The sequence below is a fragment of the Papio anubis genome, chromosome 2 (genome assembly GCF_008728515.1).
Source record: "Papio anubis isolate 15944 chromosome 2, Panubis1.0, whole genome shotgun sequence".
NCBI lineage: Eukaryota > Metazoa > Chordata > Mammalia > Primates > Cercopithecidae > Papio > Papio anubis.
The window spans coordinates 10,604,926-10,620,734 of NC_044977.1; the positions used below are offsets into that span (position 1 = coordinate 10,604,926).

At 33.7% G+C, this 15,809-nt stretch overlaps 1 long non-coding RNA gene across 1 annotated transcript; it reads left to right on the forward strand.

Moving 5' to 3' along the window:
- Nucleotides 1-6,017: 6,017 nt before the first annotated feature.
- On the forward strand, nt 6,018-15,034 carry LOC116273693. The gene is made up of 3 exons (XR_004182014.1): nt 6,018-6,047; nt 6,845-6,984; nt 13,255-15,034. It is a non-coding gene; the product is annotated as an uncharacterized LOC116273693 (long non-coding RNA).
- Nucleotides 15,035-15,809: the final 775 nt, after the last annotated feature.

Consider the following 15,809-nt stretch of genomic DNA (forward strand, 5'->3'; position numbering starts at 1 on the left):
CATGGATTGAAAGACTAAACGTAATAAAGATGAAAATTCTCCCTAAATTGTTATACAGATTTCACCCAATTCTTTTCAATATCACAGCAAGATTATCTTACAGACATAGGCAGGATTATCCTTAAAGTTATATTTCAAGGCAATGGAACTAGAATACCTAAAACAATTTTGATAAAAGAATAAGAAAATGGAAAAAAAATTACTTTACCTGATATGAAGACTTATTATATAACTACAGTAATCAAGGACGCATGGTGTTGGTGAAGAGAAAAACTCATAGACCAATAGAGCAGGATAGAGAACCCAGAATTATCCCTATGACAGCATAACTAATGGGTACTTTTAAGGTACAAAAATAATTAAGTGGAGGAAAAAAATAGTGTTTTCAACAATCGGAGATGGAAATATCAGACATGCACAAACCAGAAACCTTGTTCTAAGCCTTATATCTTATACAAAATAACTTAAGATGGATTAGATATTTAAATATAAAAAGTGAAAACTGTAACTCTTTAGAAAACAAACAAAAGCATCCTTGGGACATAGGACTTGATGCTGTATTCTTAAATATAACATAAAAGACATGATCCATAAACAAAAAATCAATAAATATAATTTCATCAAAATTAAAATATTTTGTCTCTTGAATACCCCATCAAGAGGACGTAAAGAAAAATTATACACTGGAAGAAAATGTCTGTAAATGAAATATCTGATAAAGAACTCATATATAGACTATATGAGCAACTCTCAAAATTCAGCTGTTAAAAAAAGCCTAACTAGAAAATAAACAAATACACGAAACAGGAAGAGACATTTTACCAGAGGTAACACACACACATAGCAAATGAGCACATTTGTTCAATATCACTAGCCAGTGGGAAAATGCAAATTGAGACTAATGTAAAATATTATTACTTTGTCAGGGGATCCAAAAAAGCACCACCAGGTTGCTGATTCACTAGGAGGACTCACAGGACTTAGCATATTGTAATACCAATGGCCATTATTTATTATAGTGAAATAATGCAAAGCAACATTAATAAACGAAAACTACACAGAGAGAATTCCAGTAGAAATCAGGCAGAAATTGCCAACATTTCTCTCCAAGTATCGTCACACAGGACACACTTTCTCCAGCAATAAGTTGTAACAACAAATATGAAATGTTGTCTATCAAGGAAGCTCATTAAACTAATTTCTCAGGAATTTTACTGAGGGCTGGTCATGTAGGCACTCACTGACTAACATATATCAAAATCCCAGACTCCCAGACTGAACATAGATGCTCAACATAAACCAAATTTTTGTACAAACAGTTTAAGTACAGGCAAGCCATTTTTAACAGAGAGTGGAGACCCTTTCAAAATCCATGTTTCAAAATGCCAACCAAGAGCCAGCCTTGTGAGCAGGGCGCTTTAAGGTTAGCAATCTCAGGTTTGCTATGTTAACCCCTCTGCACAACTATATGTCTATTACAGCAGCTAAAATAAAAGGAGTAACAATAACAAATGTTGGGGTTGGACACAGTGACTCACGCCTGTAATCCCAGCACTTTCGGAGGCCGAGATGGGTGAATCATGAGGTCAGGAGTTCGAGACCAGCCTGCCCAACATGGTGAAAGTCGGTCTCTACTAAAAATACAAAACTTAGCTGGGTGTAGTGGTAATTATTTTATATATATATATATATATATAAAATTATTCAATCCTCAAAAAAATTTTTTTGAAAAGTCGAATCATCATCTTTGTATACAAAGGAGACCAGGATGTTTTAGAAGTCTTAAATAACTTACCCAGGATAGCAGAAAAAGTTCTTTGTGGTTTTCAATCACTTTCTTTTCCCAAATGAATATATACTTCCATGTGTAAGTTCTAAAAACCTTAAAGTATCAAGATCTATACATATTACTGTTTATAAATCATTCAAAACCAAACATATTTGAAATCTGTTCTCTTCCTAGGTATATTGTTATTTTTCCTTCAACTTCATTTTGGAACCTAAAAAACTATTTCAAGAACAAATTTCTACATTTATGAGGCATTATCTGCAATAATTGAAAATTAAAATATATTTTAATTGAGAATACTTAAGTGATACATATAATAAATGATTCATCATGTATGGCTGCATGGAAAATGCAGGAGTATAATGCTAACTTAAGTAACAAAAGTTGGCAATATGATTATACTTACGGTAATATATGTGCACACATGAATAAGAACTGAAAATGTTTCATTAAAATTTTTGAACAATAGCCTTTTCTTCAAAGTTTTATTTTAATGTTATTATATTATTTTCTTAACATTTTCCAAAACTAAAGGACATTAGAAAGTTTCATCAGCTTAGTTATTTGATGGCATTTAATTGTAGAGAGAAGAATTGGTAGAAGGTAAAATCTGTTTAGTCTTACAGGTACACTTTTGTGTTCTATATATTGTTAGTATTCAAAATTTAAAAATCGCTATCATTTAGAAATCTGGGGAAGAACACTGCAAATAATAATTTATAATGGTGAATAATACATATATAATTCTGTATTCATTGAACAGATTATAATGTATACCACAAACACTTTTTGGAATCAAAAAGGAAAGACAGCTAATGAAATGTTTGAGTCATGCATAATGAAGTTAAAGAGAGCTCTAGTTTTAGAAATATTTCTTTTCATTCTGAAAAGATTCTGAAGTTACACAACCACTCCAGAATAGACTCCATAAATTCTCACACCATGTCTCTCATTTATTTATTTTTCTTTCCTAATATCTCATCTTACTGTTTTGTCCCCTAACTTTGGTTTTCTAACTTCATATTTAAAAGGATTTGGTTTAGAATAAAAGAGTAGAAGGTAAGAAAAATAAATGATATTTTTTCTTTTTTCTTCACTCCATTATCCACCACCTTACTCCATATAGTATAGACTCAGATTTCATATGTAAATTTTTAGACTAAAAAGTGAAAAAATTGTTTTTTCTTGGGCAGAGGTTAAATTACATTTCTAGAACATTGCTGAAGAATACTGGTATTAATAATAATGAAGTTCAGAAATAGTTTACTAAATCGTACAGTGTTCCATGAATTTTAAATAAATATCTCTCACAATCTTCACAACCAGAGAAATGTTTTTCAAATGTATTATATAATATAAATAGGAAAGTCTATAAAAAGTTTCTAATTATATAAGTTTTGGAAGTCTGAAAGACTTCCTAGAAAAAAAATTGTGATTTTTATATTTTACCAATTTCTGAGTTTATTTTGATCTTATGTAGAGATTTTCTCACAAAAACATAGATTTTTTAAAAAAGCGTTGTCTCAAGGGTAAAAATATAGAACATATATGTAAATTTTGAACTTATATTGGCATACTAAGAGGGCATAAATCAGAACTGATGGGAGAGGAGAAAATATTTTACTTCAACAGGCAAAATTCCATCCTTTGTTGAGAAAATGTATTGACTATGAACAAATTTAATTCACAAAACTTAACCCTTTCTCTTCCTACCACACTTAACAATAGAAAATAAAATTATGCTTGATTAATAAACAAAAAAGCAAATATGAAATATATAGTTTATGTATAAAGCCTTATTTTTATTACACTATCATTTCCATCAGATGTATTTATTTATTTAACAAACATTTGTTACTATCATTTAGGAAATATGCTATTATAGATGTTAAGAATAAAAAGATAAATGGTAATGAAACTTAAATTTATTTAGCCTAGTATAGTAAGGTAGAAGAAAACCTATGCACTAAATAATTATAATACACTATAAAAATGATTTTGTTGGAATATACATACACCCAGATATAACATACATTTGTACTTAATATATATGAGTATATTTATACACAATTCTAAGGTAGCACAGAGAAAAGAAAATCAGTATTGCCTGGGCCTTACAAGGAATGCTATAACAAGGAGGTTATATTTGAGCTGGGTCTTCAATGATAGTCAGACTTCAACTGGGGAGAGTTGATTTTATACAATGAGGAGTAAATCGAGCCAAGCTCTATGATTATAAAAGAATCTAACATGTCTAAGATATGGCAAAACGTTTTATAGACTACACTGTAAGAGATGGGTGGGAGGATAGAGACAGGTATAGCAAATAAGGGACCAGAGCTATACTGTGCATTGTAAGCCTACAGTTTATGCCCACCCAAGGGCTCCATTTATTCCATATGCCCAGGGTGCCAAAATAGTTTTAATACTGGTAAATAGATGACTTATTTCCATTTTAAGAGTAATAACTGAAGTGGCTAGATGATTGTTTATAATATTTCATGTGACAGATATGAGAGCTTGAACTAAGCAGTAACAATGAGAAGAAAGAGAGAAAAACAGACTTTTAGAGACATATCTGAAGTACTTTTGATGGGATTACAGTTGAAAGACTTGATGAACACTGTTACCATTAAGTGACATAAAAAGCAAAAGCAATTTCCTTTTCTGTTTTTTACATGCTATGAGATCAAGTAAATAACCATTAGTTTTATTCTTAAAATTTGAAATACAGTACTTAGTGGTTCTTTCTAATCCATATGAGACCCTCTCCCAGATGATAGACATGAATTGATTAGTTATTGAATAAAGGAGCATGTCAATGTAAACATGTCTGTATACATTTGCAGTTTTTAATTTAAAAATAAGACAACTGTGTTTTTTAAAGTTCAAATGTTTGACCACATATCCTGGCTTCTTTTCAGGTTAGAATAGAATCTCCTGAGTCATTTGCTGTGTTATCTATATTGAACTATATTGCCAATACCTTTTGGCTCATCACATAGCTTTGTACTATCTTTCTGATGCTTAATGCTATTTCAGTGTCATGTGACTAAATTGAACATGCTGCATGATTAACAGATGTAATAAATACATGGTACCTATATTCTAAAACCTTTATGAAACTCAAAAAATTGTCAGTTCAATGCTGGTCACAAGAGAGTCAAAGTGTGAAGAGTTTTCGATCCAAAAAAAAACCTGACCAATTTTATATCTTGTTTAAGGACCATCTATAGAGAAGTATATGCATGAATGCATGTGTGTATATTTCTGACTAGAACATTTTCTCATCTCATATAATTAAACACTTAACAATTATTTAAAGCCTTTTTGTAGTCTTCTCTCACCTGAATATGTGTGCTTTGTTAGTTATCTGAATCACTGTAATCTTTTTGCCTCTCAATTGAATTTATGACAATTTCTGTTATGTTTTATTTAACTATTATCTAACTGAAACACTGAGAGTTAAAACAACATCAGATTCAACTTTTTATTGTCTATAAAAATATTAGATAAAAGCATTTTTTAAAGATAATAATGTATGAAATTTGGCTTTTAAGATCATTAGAACTTTCAAGAAAAGCGAATAGCATTGAGAATAATAATATAGCTCAAGGCATCTATTACACACTTGCAAAAAAAGTCTTTAGTCATTTCTGTGTCTTATATACAGTATTAGTAGGTAATGTGTGTGGATGTTATTTCACCATTTGCACATTTAATTATTAGATCATGAAATTATAAAAGGTATATTCAACAATAGTACTTTCGTGATTATTGAACATTCCCACTTGACTAAACAAAATATTATGCAAAAATTGTTATACCTTGGAAAAATGAAGTGCTACCATTCACTTAAAACATACTTCTTTAATTGTCCATGAGTTGATGTCTCAGATTATTTGGACTGCTATATCAAAATGCCATAGACTGAGTGGTTTAAAAGCAACACACATTTATTTCTCAGAGTTCTAGAGGCTGGGAAGTCCAAGATCAAGCCACTGTCAGACTGAGTGTCTGGTGAGGGCCTTCTCCTTGGCTTATAGACGGCTGTCTTTTTACTATATCCTCACATCATGGAAATGACAAAGGAGATCTCTGAGTTCTCTTTTCTAACAGCTCCAGCCTATTCTTGAGAGCTCCTATGACCTAGGAGACCTCTTGAGAGCTTTATGACCTAATCACCTCTCAAAGACCCTACCTCCAAATACCACCACAGCAGAAATTAGGCTCCAACATGTGAATGTGGTGGTGGTAGGTGAGTCACAAACATTCAGTCCATAGCAGTCAATAACTGTTGAAAATAGGTGACAGATAGATGTTAGTTCATAGTACTATTTCTTCTACTTCAGTGTATCTTCAAAAATTTTAATAATAAAATACTAAAAGCAACTGTTTAAAAGGTTTTGATGTGACATGTGTGTATATCACTTTATTCACCTTCAATAGACTAGAATATCATTCGTATTTCTTCAACTACTCTGGAGTCTATGGTTTAGTTGGTAAGATAGAATTTGTTGATAGACACAAATCAGTAAACTAAAGAAATCAATGTGAAGATATTGTTAACTATGTAATGCTGAGAAGGCTTTAAACATTTGTATGTCACCAATATGGTACTTAAATTATTTATATATGTCTATACTCTTCAGGAATTATTTTAGAAACAATCACAATGTTACATGCAAATTCTATAAAAATGTTTTAAGATAACACACACTTGTTTCTCTTAGGGAAATAAAGGTAATTAAGAGAATTAAAAGAATTAACAACTCAAAAAAGATTTGAACAGGTGGGAAAGTATACTGAGACAGAAATATTTTGTATCCCTCAAATTGTTTTCTCTTCTTAATTAACCCACAGCTGGGTGACATTGTCCAGCATCCCTACACCATCCAGGTGGTGGTCATGTGACTGAATCCAAGTCGAAGGAATGCTGCATACAAAATCACACCACTTTCAAGCCCACCACATTGTAGTAGTCTATTTTCTGTTGCTTATAAAAGAACACCTGAAACTGAGTAATTTATAAGAAATGGAATTTATGTTTTACAGTTATGGAGGCTGAGAAGTCCAAAGGCAAGGGGCGACATTGCGTGAGAACCTTCTTACAGATGAGAACCCTCTGAAAAGTCCTGAGGCGGTTCACGGTATCACGTGACAAAGGGGCTCAGCATCCTAATGTGCTAGCTCAGGTCTCTCTTCTTCTTCATATAAAGACACCAGTTCCTCTCCCATTGTAACCCATTAATCCATTAACTCATTAATTCATTATCTCCTTAATCCATGAATGAATTAATAAATTCATGCGGGCAGAGCCCTCATACGTCAATCACCTCTTAAAGGCCATCCCCTCATCATTGGGAATTAAGTTTTAACATGAGTTTTGGAGATGATATTCAAAGCATATTACCAATAAACTATCATACCCTGTCATGCTCTCTGCCCATCTATCAACTAGATGTTGACAGTCAGGTAAACCTTGGTGTCCAATTGAAGAAAATAGCATAATGGCCAGCAGTGTTGGTTCCTGAATCATTGTGTAGAATCTGTTTGCCTCTATCACCACTCTCTCTCATGTCTATCAGTGTAACCCTACACTAAACAATTAGATGAGCAAAAAATAAACTTCTATTGTGTTAAGCCTCTGAAAGGTCGAGGTTTGCTTGTCTTGGCAATTAGTGTCCTTTAGTAAAGTAACTGCCAGCTTTTACTAGAGCACTATCATAACAAAATCTCTAACATGTGTCTCTGTGGTAGCTCTTAGGTGATGGGCACAGAAGAAACAAATATAGTAAGTTGGGAGGCTGAAACAACCTGTTACTACTCGGTAAAACATTTGGTTAACATTTTCTTCAATAATAAATTGGGAGGCATACCATGTGCCTACTGAGTTGCAACTCTAAGGAAATATGGTTGGAAAGAGCCATGGTTAGTTGTGTGTTCCTGACTATTGAGTACCTTTACAAGGTATAAACTAAAAGAAATGAGCTCGACAAGAATTGGCCAAGAAGGAAGGAAACAGAAGAATCCAGAAATGAAGGGCCTTAGAGGATTGGAAAAGACAGCTGTCAAAAAGTAAATAATAAATTTGAAAATAGATTTCAGTCTTGCAAGATGTTTTACAAAATATCAGGCATTGCTCTCTGAAACTGCATGTCCATATTATTTTTATACATAGTAATTATACTGGGCTTTGGGAAAAAATGAAAGACAGAAGTTAGGAAGTTCATCAAATTTTAAAAAGTGAGGTATATTTTTGTGTTTGGGTGTTAGTTTTTCTTATTATGCGATACACTATCACTGACAGAGCAGCTGAATAAACAGCACCCATTTATTAGCTCGTAGTTCAGTAAGTCAGTTCACCACGGCATGACTGCATTCTTATTCTCTGCTCAGGGTATTGTTATAAGACTGGAATAAAAGTATTCTCCAGTCTGAGTTCTCATCTGGATGCTCTAGATGGGAAAAATGTTTCCAAGTTTATTATTTGTGCCAACATTTGGTTTCTTGTTGTTGAAGGACTGAGGGCTCTATTTATGTTCTGACTGTCAGCCAGAGACCACTGTCAGCACCCACAGGTCACACACATTCCTTGCCATGTGGCTATTCTATCCACGTAAACAATGACACATTATTTCCTACTTGTGCCTCAAATCCCTGAATTCCATTTTTGCAAACAGCTGGAGAAAACACATTTTAAACATGTTTTAAAGGCCTCTCCTAACTAAGTCAGGGTCTCTGGATTATTTCCCCAACCTTAAAACAACAGATTTGGAACCCTAAATGCAACTGCAAAAGTCCTTCACAGCAGTACGTAGATTAGTATTTCATTTAATAACTGGAAGAAGGTGTGTGTACACCAGGGTCCCAGAATCTTGGGGAGCCATCTTATAAGTCTTCTTATCACACTGTGGTCATAAAAAGTATTAAATATTGTTCATATACCATACTCTTTCCAAGTTGATTCATATTCTACATTTATGTATTTATTACATCCTTTCAGAAGTTCTATAGTAAAGAAACTATCTTAGATTTATTTGTGACCACCATTCTTTTGTTTCATTCACCTATTAAAACATGTCTTTATCACCCACTAGGTGGGCAGTGGGAACATCTTCTCTAGATCAACTTTCTATTTGCTGAAGCCATGTGTATGAGTGGTTAAGCAAGCGGGGAAAATTAAATTATTATTATTTTATTATCATTATTAGGGAGATATTTATTTCTTGGAATCCAGGATAAAAGGTATCTCTTATTGTGCAAAAATAAAATAAAATAAAATAAAATAAAATAAAATAAAATAAAATGTCCCAAAACTTCTTGTGCAGCTTTCTAATCCCCCTGCAGCCATAACTTAGAAATAGCTCAGTGCCATTATTGTTTTCATAGATTTTTTTCTCTCAATTTTATGTTTTTATGCCTTTTTTTCTAACCACTGAATTTGTCATTGCTTCATCAACTTATGGCACAAGACAAAAAAATTTGATTTTGAAAATCTATAAATAGTGATTTAAAATGTTCTCAGGGACAATTACTCTCATCTCCTCACAAATACTTCTAACTTGATTTAAATTTAACTTTAAATATTTAAATGTCTAAAACATATGACATTGAAACAAACTATTAATTTATCAGAATGATGAGTTACATAATTTTATTCAAGAACATGCTCGTTCACTTTGATTTAAATAAAATATCTAAACAGAAATGGAATGTTTCTCTATACATAGCGAGTAAATATTTCTAAATAGAACAACCTTAAAGCAGAGATAATTTTTACCTAGAGAACTAGATTTTTATCTTGAAACTGAGTTTTTTCTCTAGATAAACAAGTGTCTTTCTCTGTAAAGGAAGATTTTTGTTACTGCCTTATATTCTTGCTATTCTTTTTGACTATTGTGTTACTTCATTCTCACACTGCTTTGAAAAAACATCTAAGACTGGGTCATTTATAAAGGAAAGAGGTTTAGCTGACCCTCAGTTCTGCATTGCTGGGGAGGCCTCAGGAAACTTACAATCATGGCAGAAGGCAAAGGAGAAGCAGGCACCTTCTTCACAAGGCAGAAGGACAGAGTTAGTGTAAGTTGGGGAAACGACAGATGCTTATAAAACCATCAGGTCCCTTGAGAACTCACTATCACAAGAACAGCATGGGGGAAAACACCCCCATGATTTAATTACCTCCACTTTCTCCCGCCCTTGACATGCGGTGATTATGGGGATTACAATTTGAAGTGAGATTTGTATGGGGACACAGAGACAAATCATATCAACTAATAAAAGGAAACAGTATCACAGGACATATTATAAATATCTCAGGGCCTGCAGATTTGAGTAATAATTGGCTATCAATTAATGTAGGGACTTGACATCCAAACTAAGCTCCTAGTATTTAAGTTAGAAGTTAATTAGGATACAATTCTCTCTACGTATGTAAAATAGAGAACAAACTACTACAAGGAAAACAAAATATTGCTTTCCAATGTCCTCAAAATGATAAATCTAATTTCTAATGATATTAGAAATCTATTATACTGGTGCTGTGAATTGTGACTACAGTTTATATTACCATTTTAAATTTATCTATGGTTAATCTTCTTTTAAACACAGATCAGTTTACCTTAAATTGCCTGTTGGGACCATGGCTAGTGTGCTTAGAAAGTCCCATAGAATTAAGAGTAAATTAAGGATGTAAATAGTTTGCATATCCCTACTCCTATCCTTTATCTTTTAGAAATGTTATCCATATTCAATCAACAGAGGGAAAAATGAGGTCTAAGAAGGGAGAATTGCCAGATTTTATTAAGTTGAAGTATGTGGGGTGCATTGCTACCATTCAGACACTCACATTTCGTTAGCTCACTCATCTGGCATGATTCCATTTTTATGTCCTAAACTCTCTAGACTGAATGAATGCATGACTGCTATATCAGGCAACCTGTGCAAAATACTTGACTTCAGCAAATCTTTGACAAGCACCATTCATTAATCTTTGTTTCATAATTCTCACCAGTATGCACACCCTGCCTTTCTGTTCCTATCTGCAGGTAAATTGGTTTTTCAGAAAATGAAGAGGTCAGCAGAAGATGTTGGAATACACATTTTTCTGTTGAAACAAATCAGTAGAATTGAACAGCAATGTCAATGGTTAAAATTAGTAGAACTTGCCCATTTTTCAACTCAATCGCCAATTTATATTAGCAGTAATATTGTTTGGGTTCCCATGTAGTTACAAAAATAAACTTACTTATACTAAAAATATGGATAGCTCTTAGCCTACACACACACTTAATGCCTTAAAATATAGTTATAAAGAACAGACTTCAGGTGTCATAAATGTTATTAGTGCCAATTTTTAGGTCCAGAGGTAAGTTATCCGATTTCTTTTTCCCATAACAGTGAATTAGGTACTTGAACAAGCACACATGATGAGGACAAATAGAAAAACTGGAGAGTATATGCTGAAAATATATGTTGTAAGATATAGAGCTACCAAGGTAATACAAGTCTGGATCTGTGAGGAAAAACTAAACAAAACTTTTTTCTAAGTATTTGAGGCCCTAATTTACTTAGCAGGCTTGAAATTTTAGAGGAAATTTGAACAGACACACAAGGCTAGGGGGACAAAAGTTGGAATTTAGGATCTACCAGGGACTGGGAGCCCTGATGGACCTGACTAGTATTACAGAGGTCACCCAAAGAATTATAGCTTAGTAGAAGATACTCAGATAAACAAACCCTTACTGAGAGAAACACAGCTTCAAATTGTCACAAATGTAGAATGAGTAAATTGACTTGGAATTGCTCTTGCCTTAGACCCCTGGCAGAAGAAAATACAAATGCTCTGTGAAGAACATTTCCTCCAGAGCTGAAAATACCTCTACTATTTTTTCTACAATGCCTAGCACTTAATCAAAAATAATCATGCCTATTGAGCAAGCAAATGTAATATTAGAGACAGACTCCAAGGGAATCTAGACTTTAAAAAATCAGATCAGAATTTAAAAAGATAAGACTATGGAGGCCGGGCATGGTGGCTCACGCCCGTAATTCCAGCACTTTGGGAGGCCGAGGTGGGTGGATCACAAGGTCAGGACATTGAGACCACGGTGAAACCCCGTCTCTACTAAAAATATAAAAAATTAGCCGGGCGTGGTGGCAGACGCCTGTAGTCTCAGCTACTCAACAGGCTGAGGCAGGAGAATGGCGTGAACCTGGGAGGCGGAGCTTGCAGTGAGCTGAGATTGCGTCACTGCACTCCAGCCTGGGCGACAGAGCGAGAATCTGTCTCAAAAAAAAAAAAAAAAAAGATAAGACTATGGTAATATGGTAAAGAAAATATGAGATGAGTTTGAGAAATTTGATAGATATCTTTCTTTCAAAAGCAACCAAATGGAAATTCTAGAGCTGAAAATTATACATAACAGAAATTAACAATCTGAAAGGTGAGATTAATACATTAGTCAGAGCTGGGAAAAATGCAAATAGGAATATGGGTCAGAAGAAATACTCATAATGAACTATGAATAGGTTAAATGAAAGAATACATTAAAAATGTACAAGAGACATAGAAGATATAAGTATGATAGGTTTGGTAACTATGATAGGTTTATCATACTTGTAATTGAAGTATTTGAAGGAGATAGAAAATAAACAGAAGCAATATTTGATGACATTATGGCTGAGAATTTTCAAAATTTTGGTTGGAGATATTCAGCAATAACGCTATGGAGTCAAGGCAAGCTGGATAAACATACAGCAAGGCATATCTAGGCCAAGCATAGTAATTCTGTTGAAATCATCCTTCCCTCTAAAACATAAAAGAAAGCAAAACAAAGCAAAATCACAAACAAACGGGGAAAAGGATTTAAAATAACCAAAGAATAAAAAAGCAAGACTAAAGCTAAGTGCTGACTCTTCAATAAAAACCAGAACTATTATAATACCTCACCTTTTCCTGCATAATCTGCAATGCCATTTCTGTGCTACTTTCATAAATAAGTCCATTTATTTGTACTTGAGCATAAACACAATAATGTTTTATTTAATAAAATTTTATAATAGATCATCTCACTCCTTGTACTTCTTTCATGTAAAAATTTGCTTATACTTGGCTCTTTGTTCCAGCACTTAAAATACAGAATTAGCCTGCCAACTTCCAAATAATACCCAGTTATGATTTGACTAAAATTAAGCTGAAAACCCAAATCAATCTGTGGAATGCAGATATTGTCATAGTACTGAATTTCCCAATAAGATGTTTATATAATCTTTAATTCCTTACAATAGAGCCCTTGCATATCTTTGTTGGATTTATTTCTTAAAAGTATCTATTTGTGAGCATATGATATGAGTACTTTAAGTTGTTTTCAATTTTTTTTGGTAAAAAGAAATGGAGTTGACACGTATTTAGGGCCCTTATAACAAATACCTTGCTTAACACCTTTTTTTTTTTTTTTAAGTCGATGTTGTTCCATCACCCAGGCTTGAGTGAAGTGGTGGGATCATAGTCTACTGCAGTCTGAAACTCCTGGGCTCAAGCTATCCTCCTGCCACAGCCTCCTATGTAGCTAGCAGTACTGGAAATAGGCCACCACACCCAGGTAAATTTTGTAGAGACCAAGTCTCTCTAATTTGCCCAGGCGGGTCTTGAACTTCTGGCCTCAAGCAAACCTCCCTCCTCATCCCCTGAAAGCACTGGAATTACAGGTATGAGTCACTGTGCCCAGCCCTTAACATCCTATGAAACAAAATATAAATGACAGGGACTTTTTTTAAATGTATAGTTTCAGATCTACTCAAAATGTGACTTGTAGACTAAGGCTGTTCCACCCAGTGTTCACTACTCATCTGCAAGGAAGTATGTGAAGACATTCAGAATAGGCATAGCAAAATTTTCATAGAAACATAGAATTGTCACAGCATCTTAGTGTGTTATTACTGTATTATTACTATATTTTACAAAAAAAAAAAAAGGTCATAAATGGTTTTTCAAAAAACTTCTGGCCGTTTACCACAGGTCATTTGAGAAGTGTGAATGTTAATATCATCTACGGAAAAGACAGCTTTGTTTACATTATTTCCCAGTTTTACTGGTTCATCTTTCCTGCAGTGGTGACTGTCCCTTTCATACCTGCAACCACAGAGGGAGACCATCTTCAATTTCCCATCCAGAGATCCTACTTTGCCATGTGAACACTTACTCAGCTTTTAGCAATTCATTGAAGTATTGGTTCTTTTATTCTTATGTACTTGGTGGTGGTCACATATATCTCCAGTTGGTCTCTCCTCAGCTTTCAGGTTGTATTGTTGTTCTGTGATATCAGCTCTGATATGGGTTAAAAAGAAGTTGTTACTTTATAGTTCTCGTGGCTTTTTCCCTTCCACAGTTCAGAGAGGAGTGATGCACTTGTCCAATTATGTAATGTTTACATACTATTCTGGCACTTTACCTCTCTTATTTAGTCTAAATCCAACAATTAAATATATTTAGTGATTATCCACAAACCTTATGCTGAAGCTTCTCAAATCATTTTTTCTTGTCTGAAGGTCATTCTCTAAGAGTTTCTCAAGAAGTTCTTATGGGAACAATTATTCCCAAGTCCTTGCATTTTCATAGCCATTTTACTTGAAGGAGAATTTGGCTGGCTACAGTGTCTGTGATATGCTTTCTGGTTTTGAAATCATTTTAAAAAGTTTCTCTATTGGTTTTAGAAGTCTAATGAAACTCTATTATAATTTTCTGCCTTTTGTAAATGACTCTTTGTCAGGATGTCCAAGAAATTATTGTTTATCTTTATTTTCCAACAGTGTCACTAAAATATATCTCAATATTCATAATAGTGATTAAAATTTTTAGGTGTAGAGCGTGGCTTCCTAGGATGGCAGTTATTCTTTTTTAGCATAGTGGTATTTTTTAGTTTACATTGTTGCTGTTATAAATAATCTGTCCACCTAATGCAATCCTTTCAAGATTGCTTTTAAGATGGTCTCTCCCCTCACCCAGAATTCTGCTCCTTTTAAGAATTTGTCATTGTCTTTTATTTTCTGCAATATTATTATTACAAATGTCTATGCATAGATTTCTAATTGTTCCTGTTTACAATAAATTGGGATCTTTGATTCTATAGCATAATAGTTTTCATCAGTTCTGAAAATAGCCATTGTTTTTCACATATTGTTTATTTCTCATCATTTCTCTCTTCTTATGTATTCTGTACAAATGCATAGTAGATGATTCCTATTCCTACTGTTTTTTTTTCTTTTTCTTTTTCTTTTCTTTTCTTTTCTTTTCTTTTTTTTTTTTTTTTTTGAGACAGAATCTCACTCCATCACCCAGGCTGGAGTGCAGTGTCTCGATCTTGGCTCACTGCAACCTCCGCCGCGAGCTCAAGAGAGTCTCCTGCCTCAGCCTCCCGAGTAGCTGGGACTACAAGCACATGCCACCAGGTTCGGCTAATTTTTGTATTTTTTTTAGTAGAGACGGGTTTTCACCATATTGACCAGGCTGGTCTCAAACTCCTGACCTCCTGATAAGCCCACCTCAGCCTCCCAAAGTGCTGGGATTACAGGCATGAGCCACCGCACCTGGCCTATTCCTACCAGTTTTTCACATGTTTAAATCTGTGTTTCAATTTGGAATAAATTTCACTGACCTTTTTTCAGCTTACTAATTGTGTTTTCAGTTTTCTCTAAATAGTTGTAAAACCAGTCTGCATTATTTTAATTTTAGTTAATATGTTTTTTACTTCTAGGTGACCTGTGTGTTTATAGATTTGCTTCTTACTCAGAGGTACGTAGATCATTCTGATAGTCTCTTTCGTGTCAGAAACTCTCACTCAGGATATGTATTTTCTTGTCAACTTAATTTTTTGTTAATATTCTATTTTGGAAAATAAATCTTGGAGATTATTTGAAGGCTTGACTTAAAGTTTTGTGGGTTTTGGGGGTTTTTGTTTGTTTTTGAGCCTGCTTCTGTTGTTTCTCTCAGGTAAGGATAGCAAGGGCCTAAGGCCAC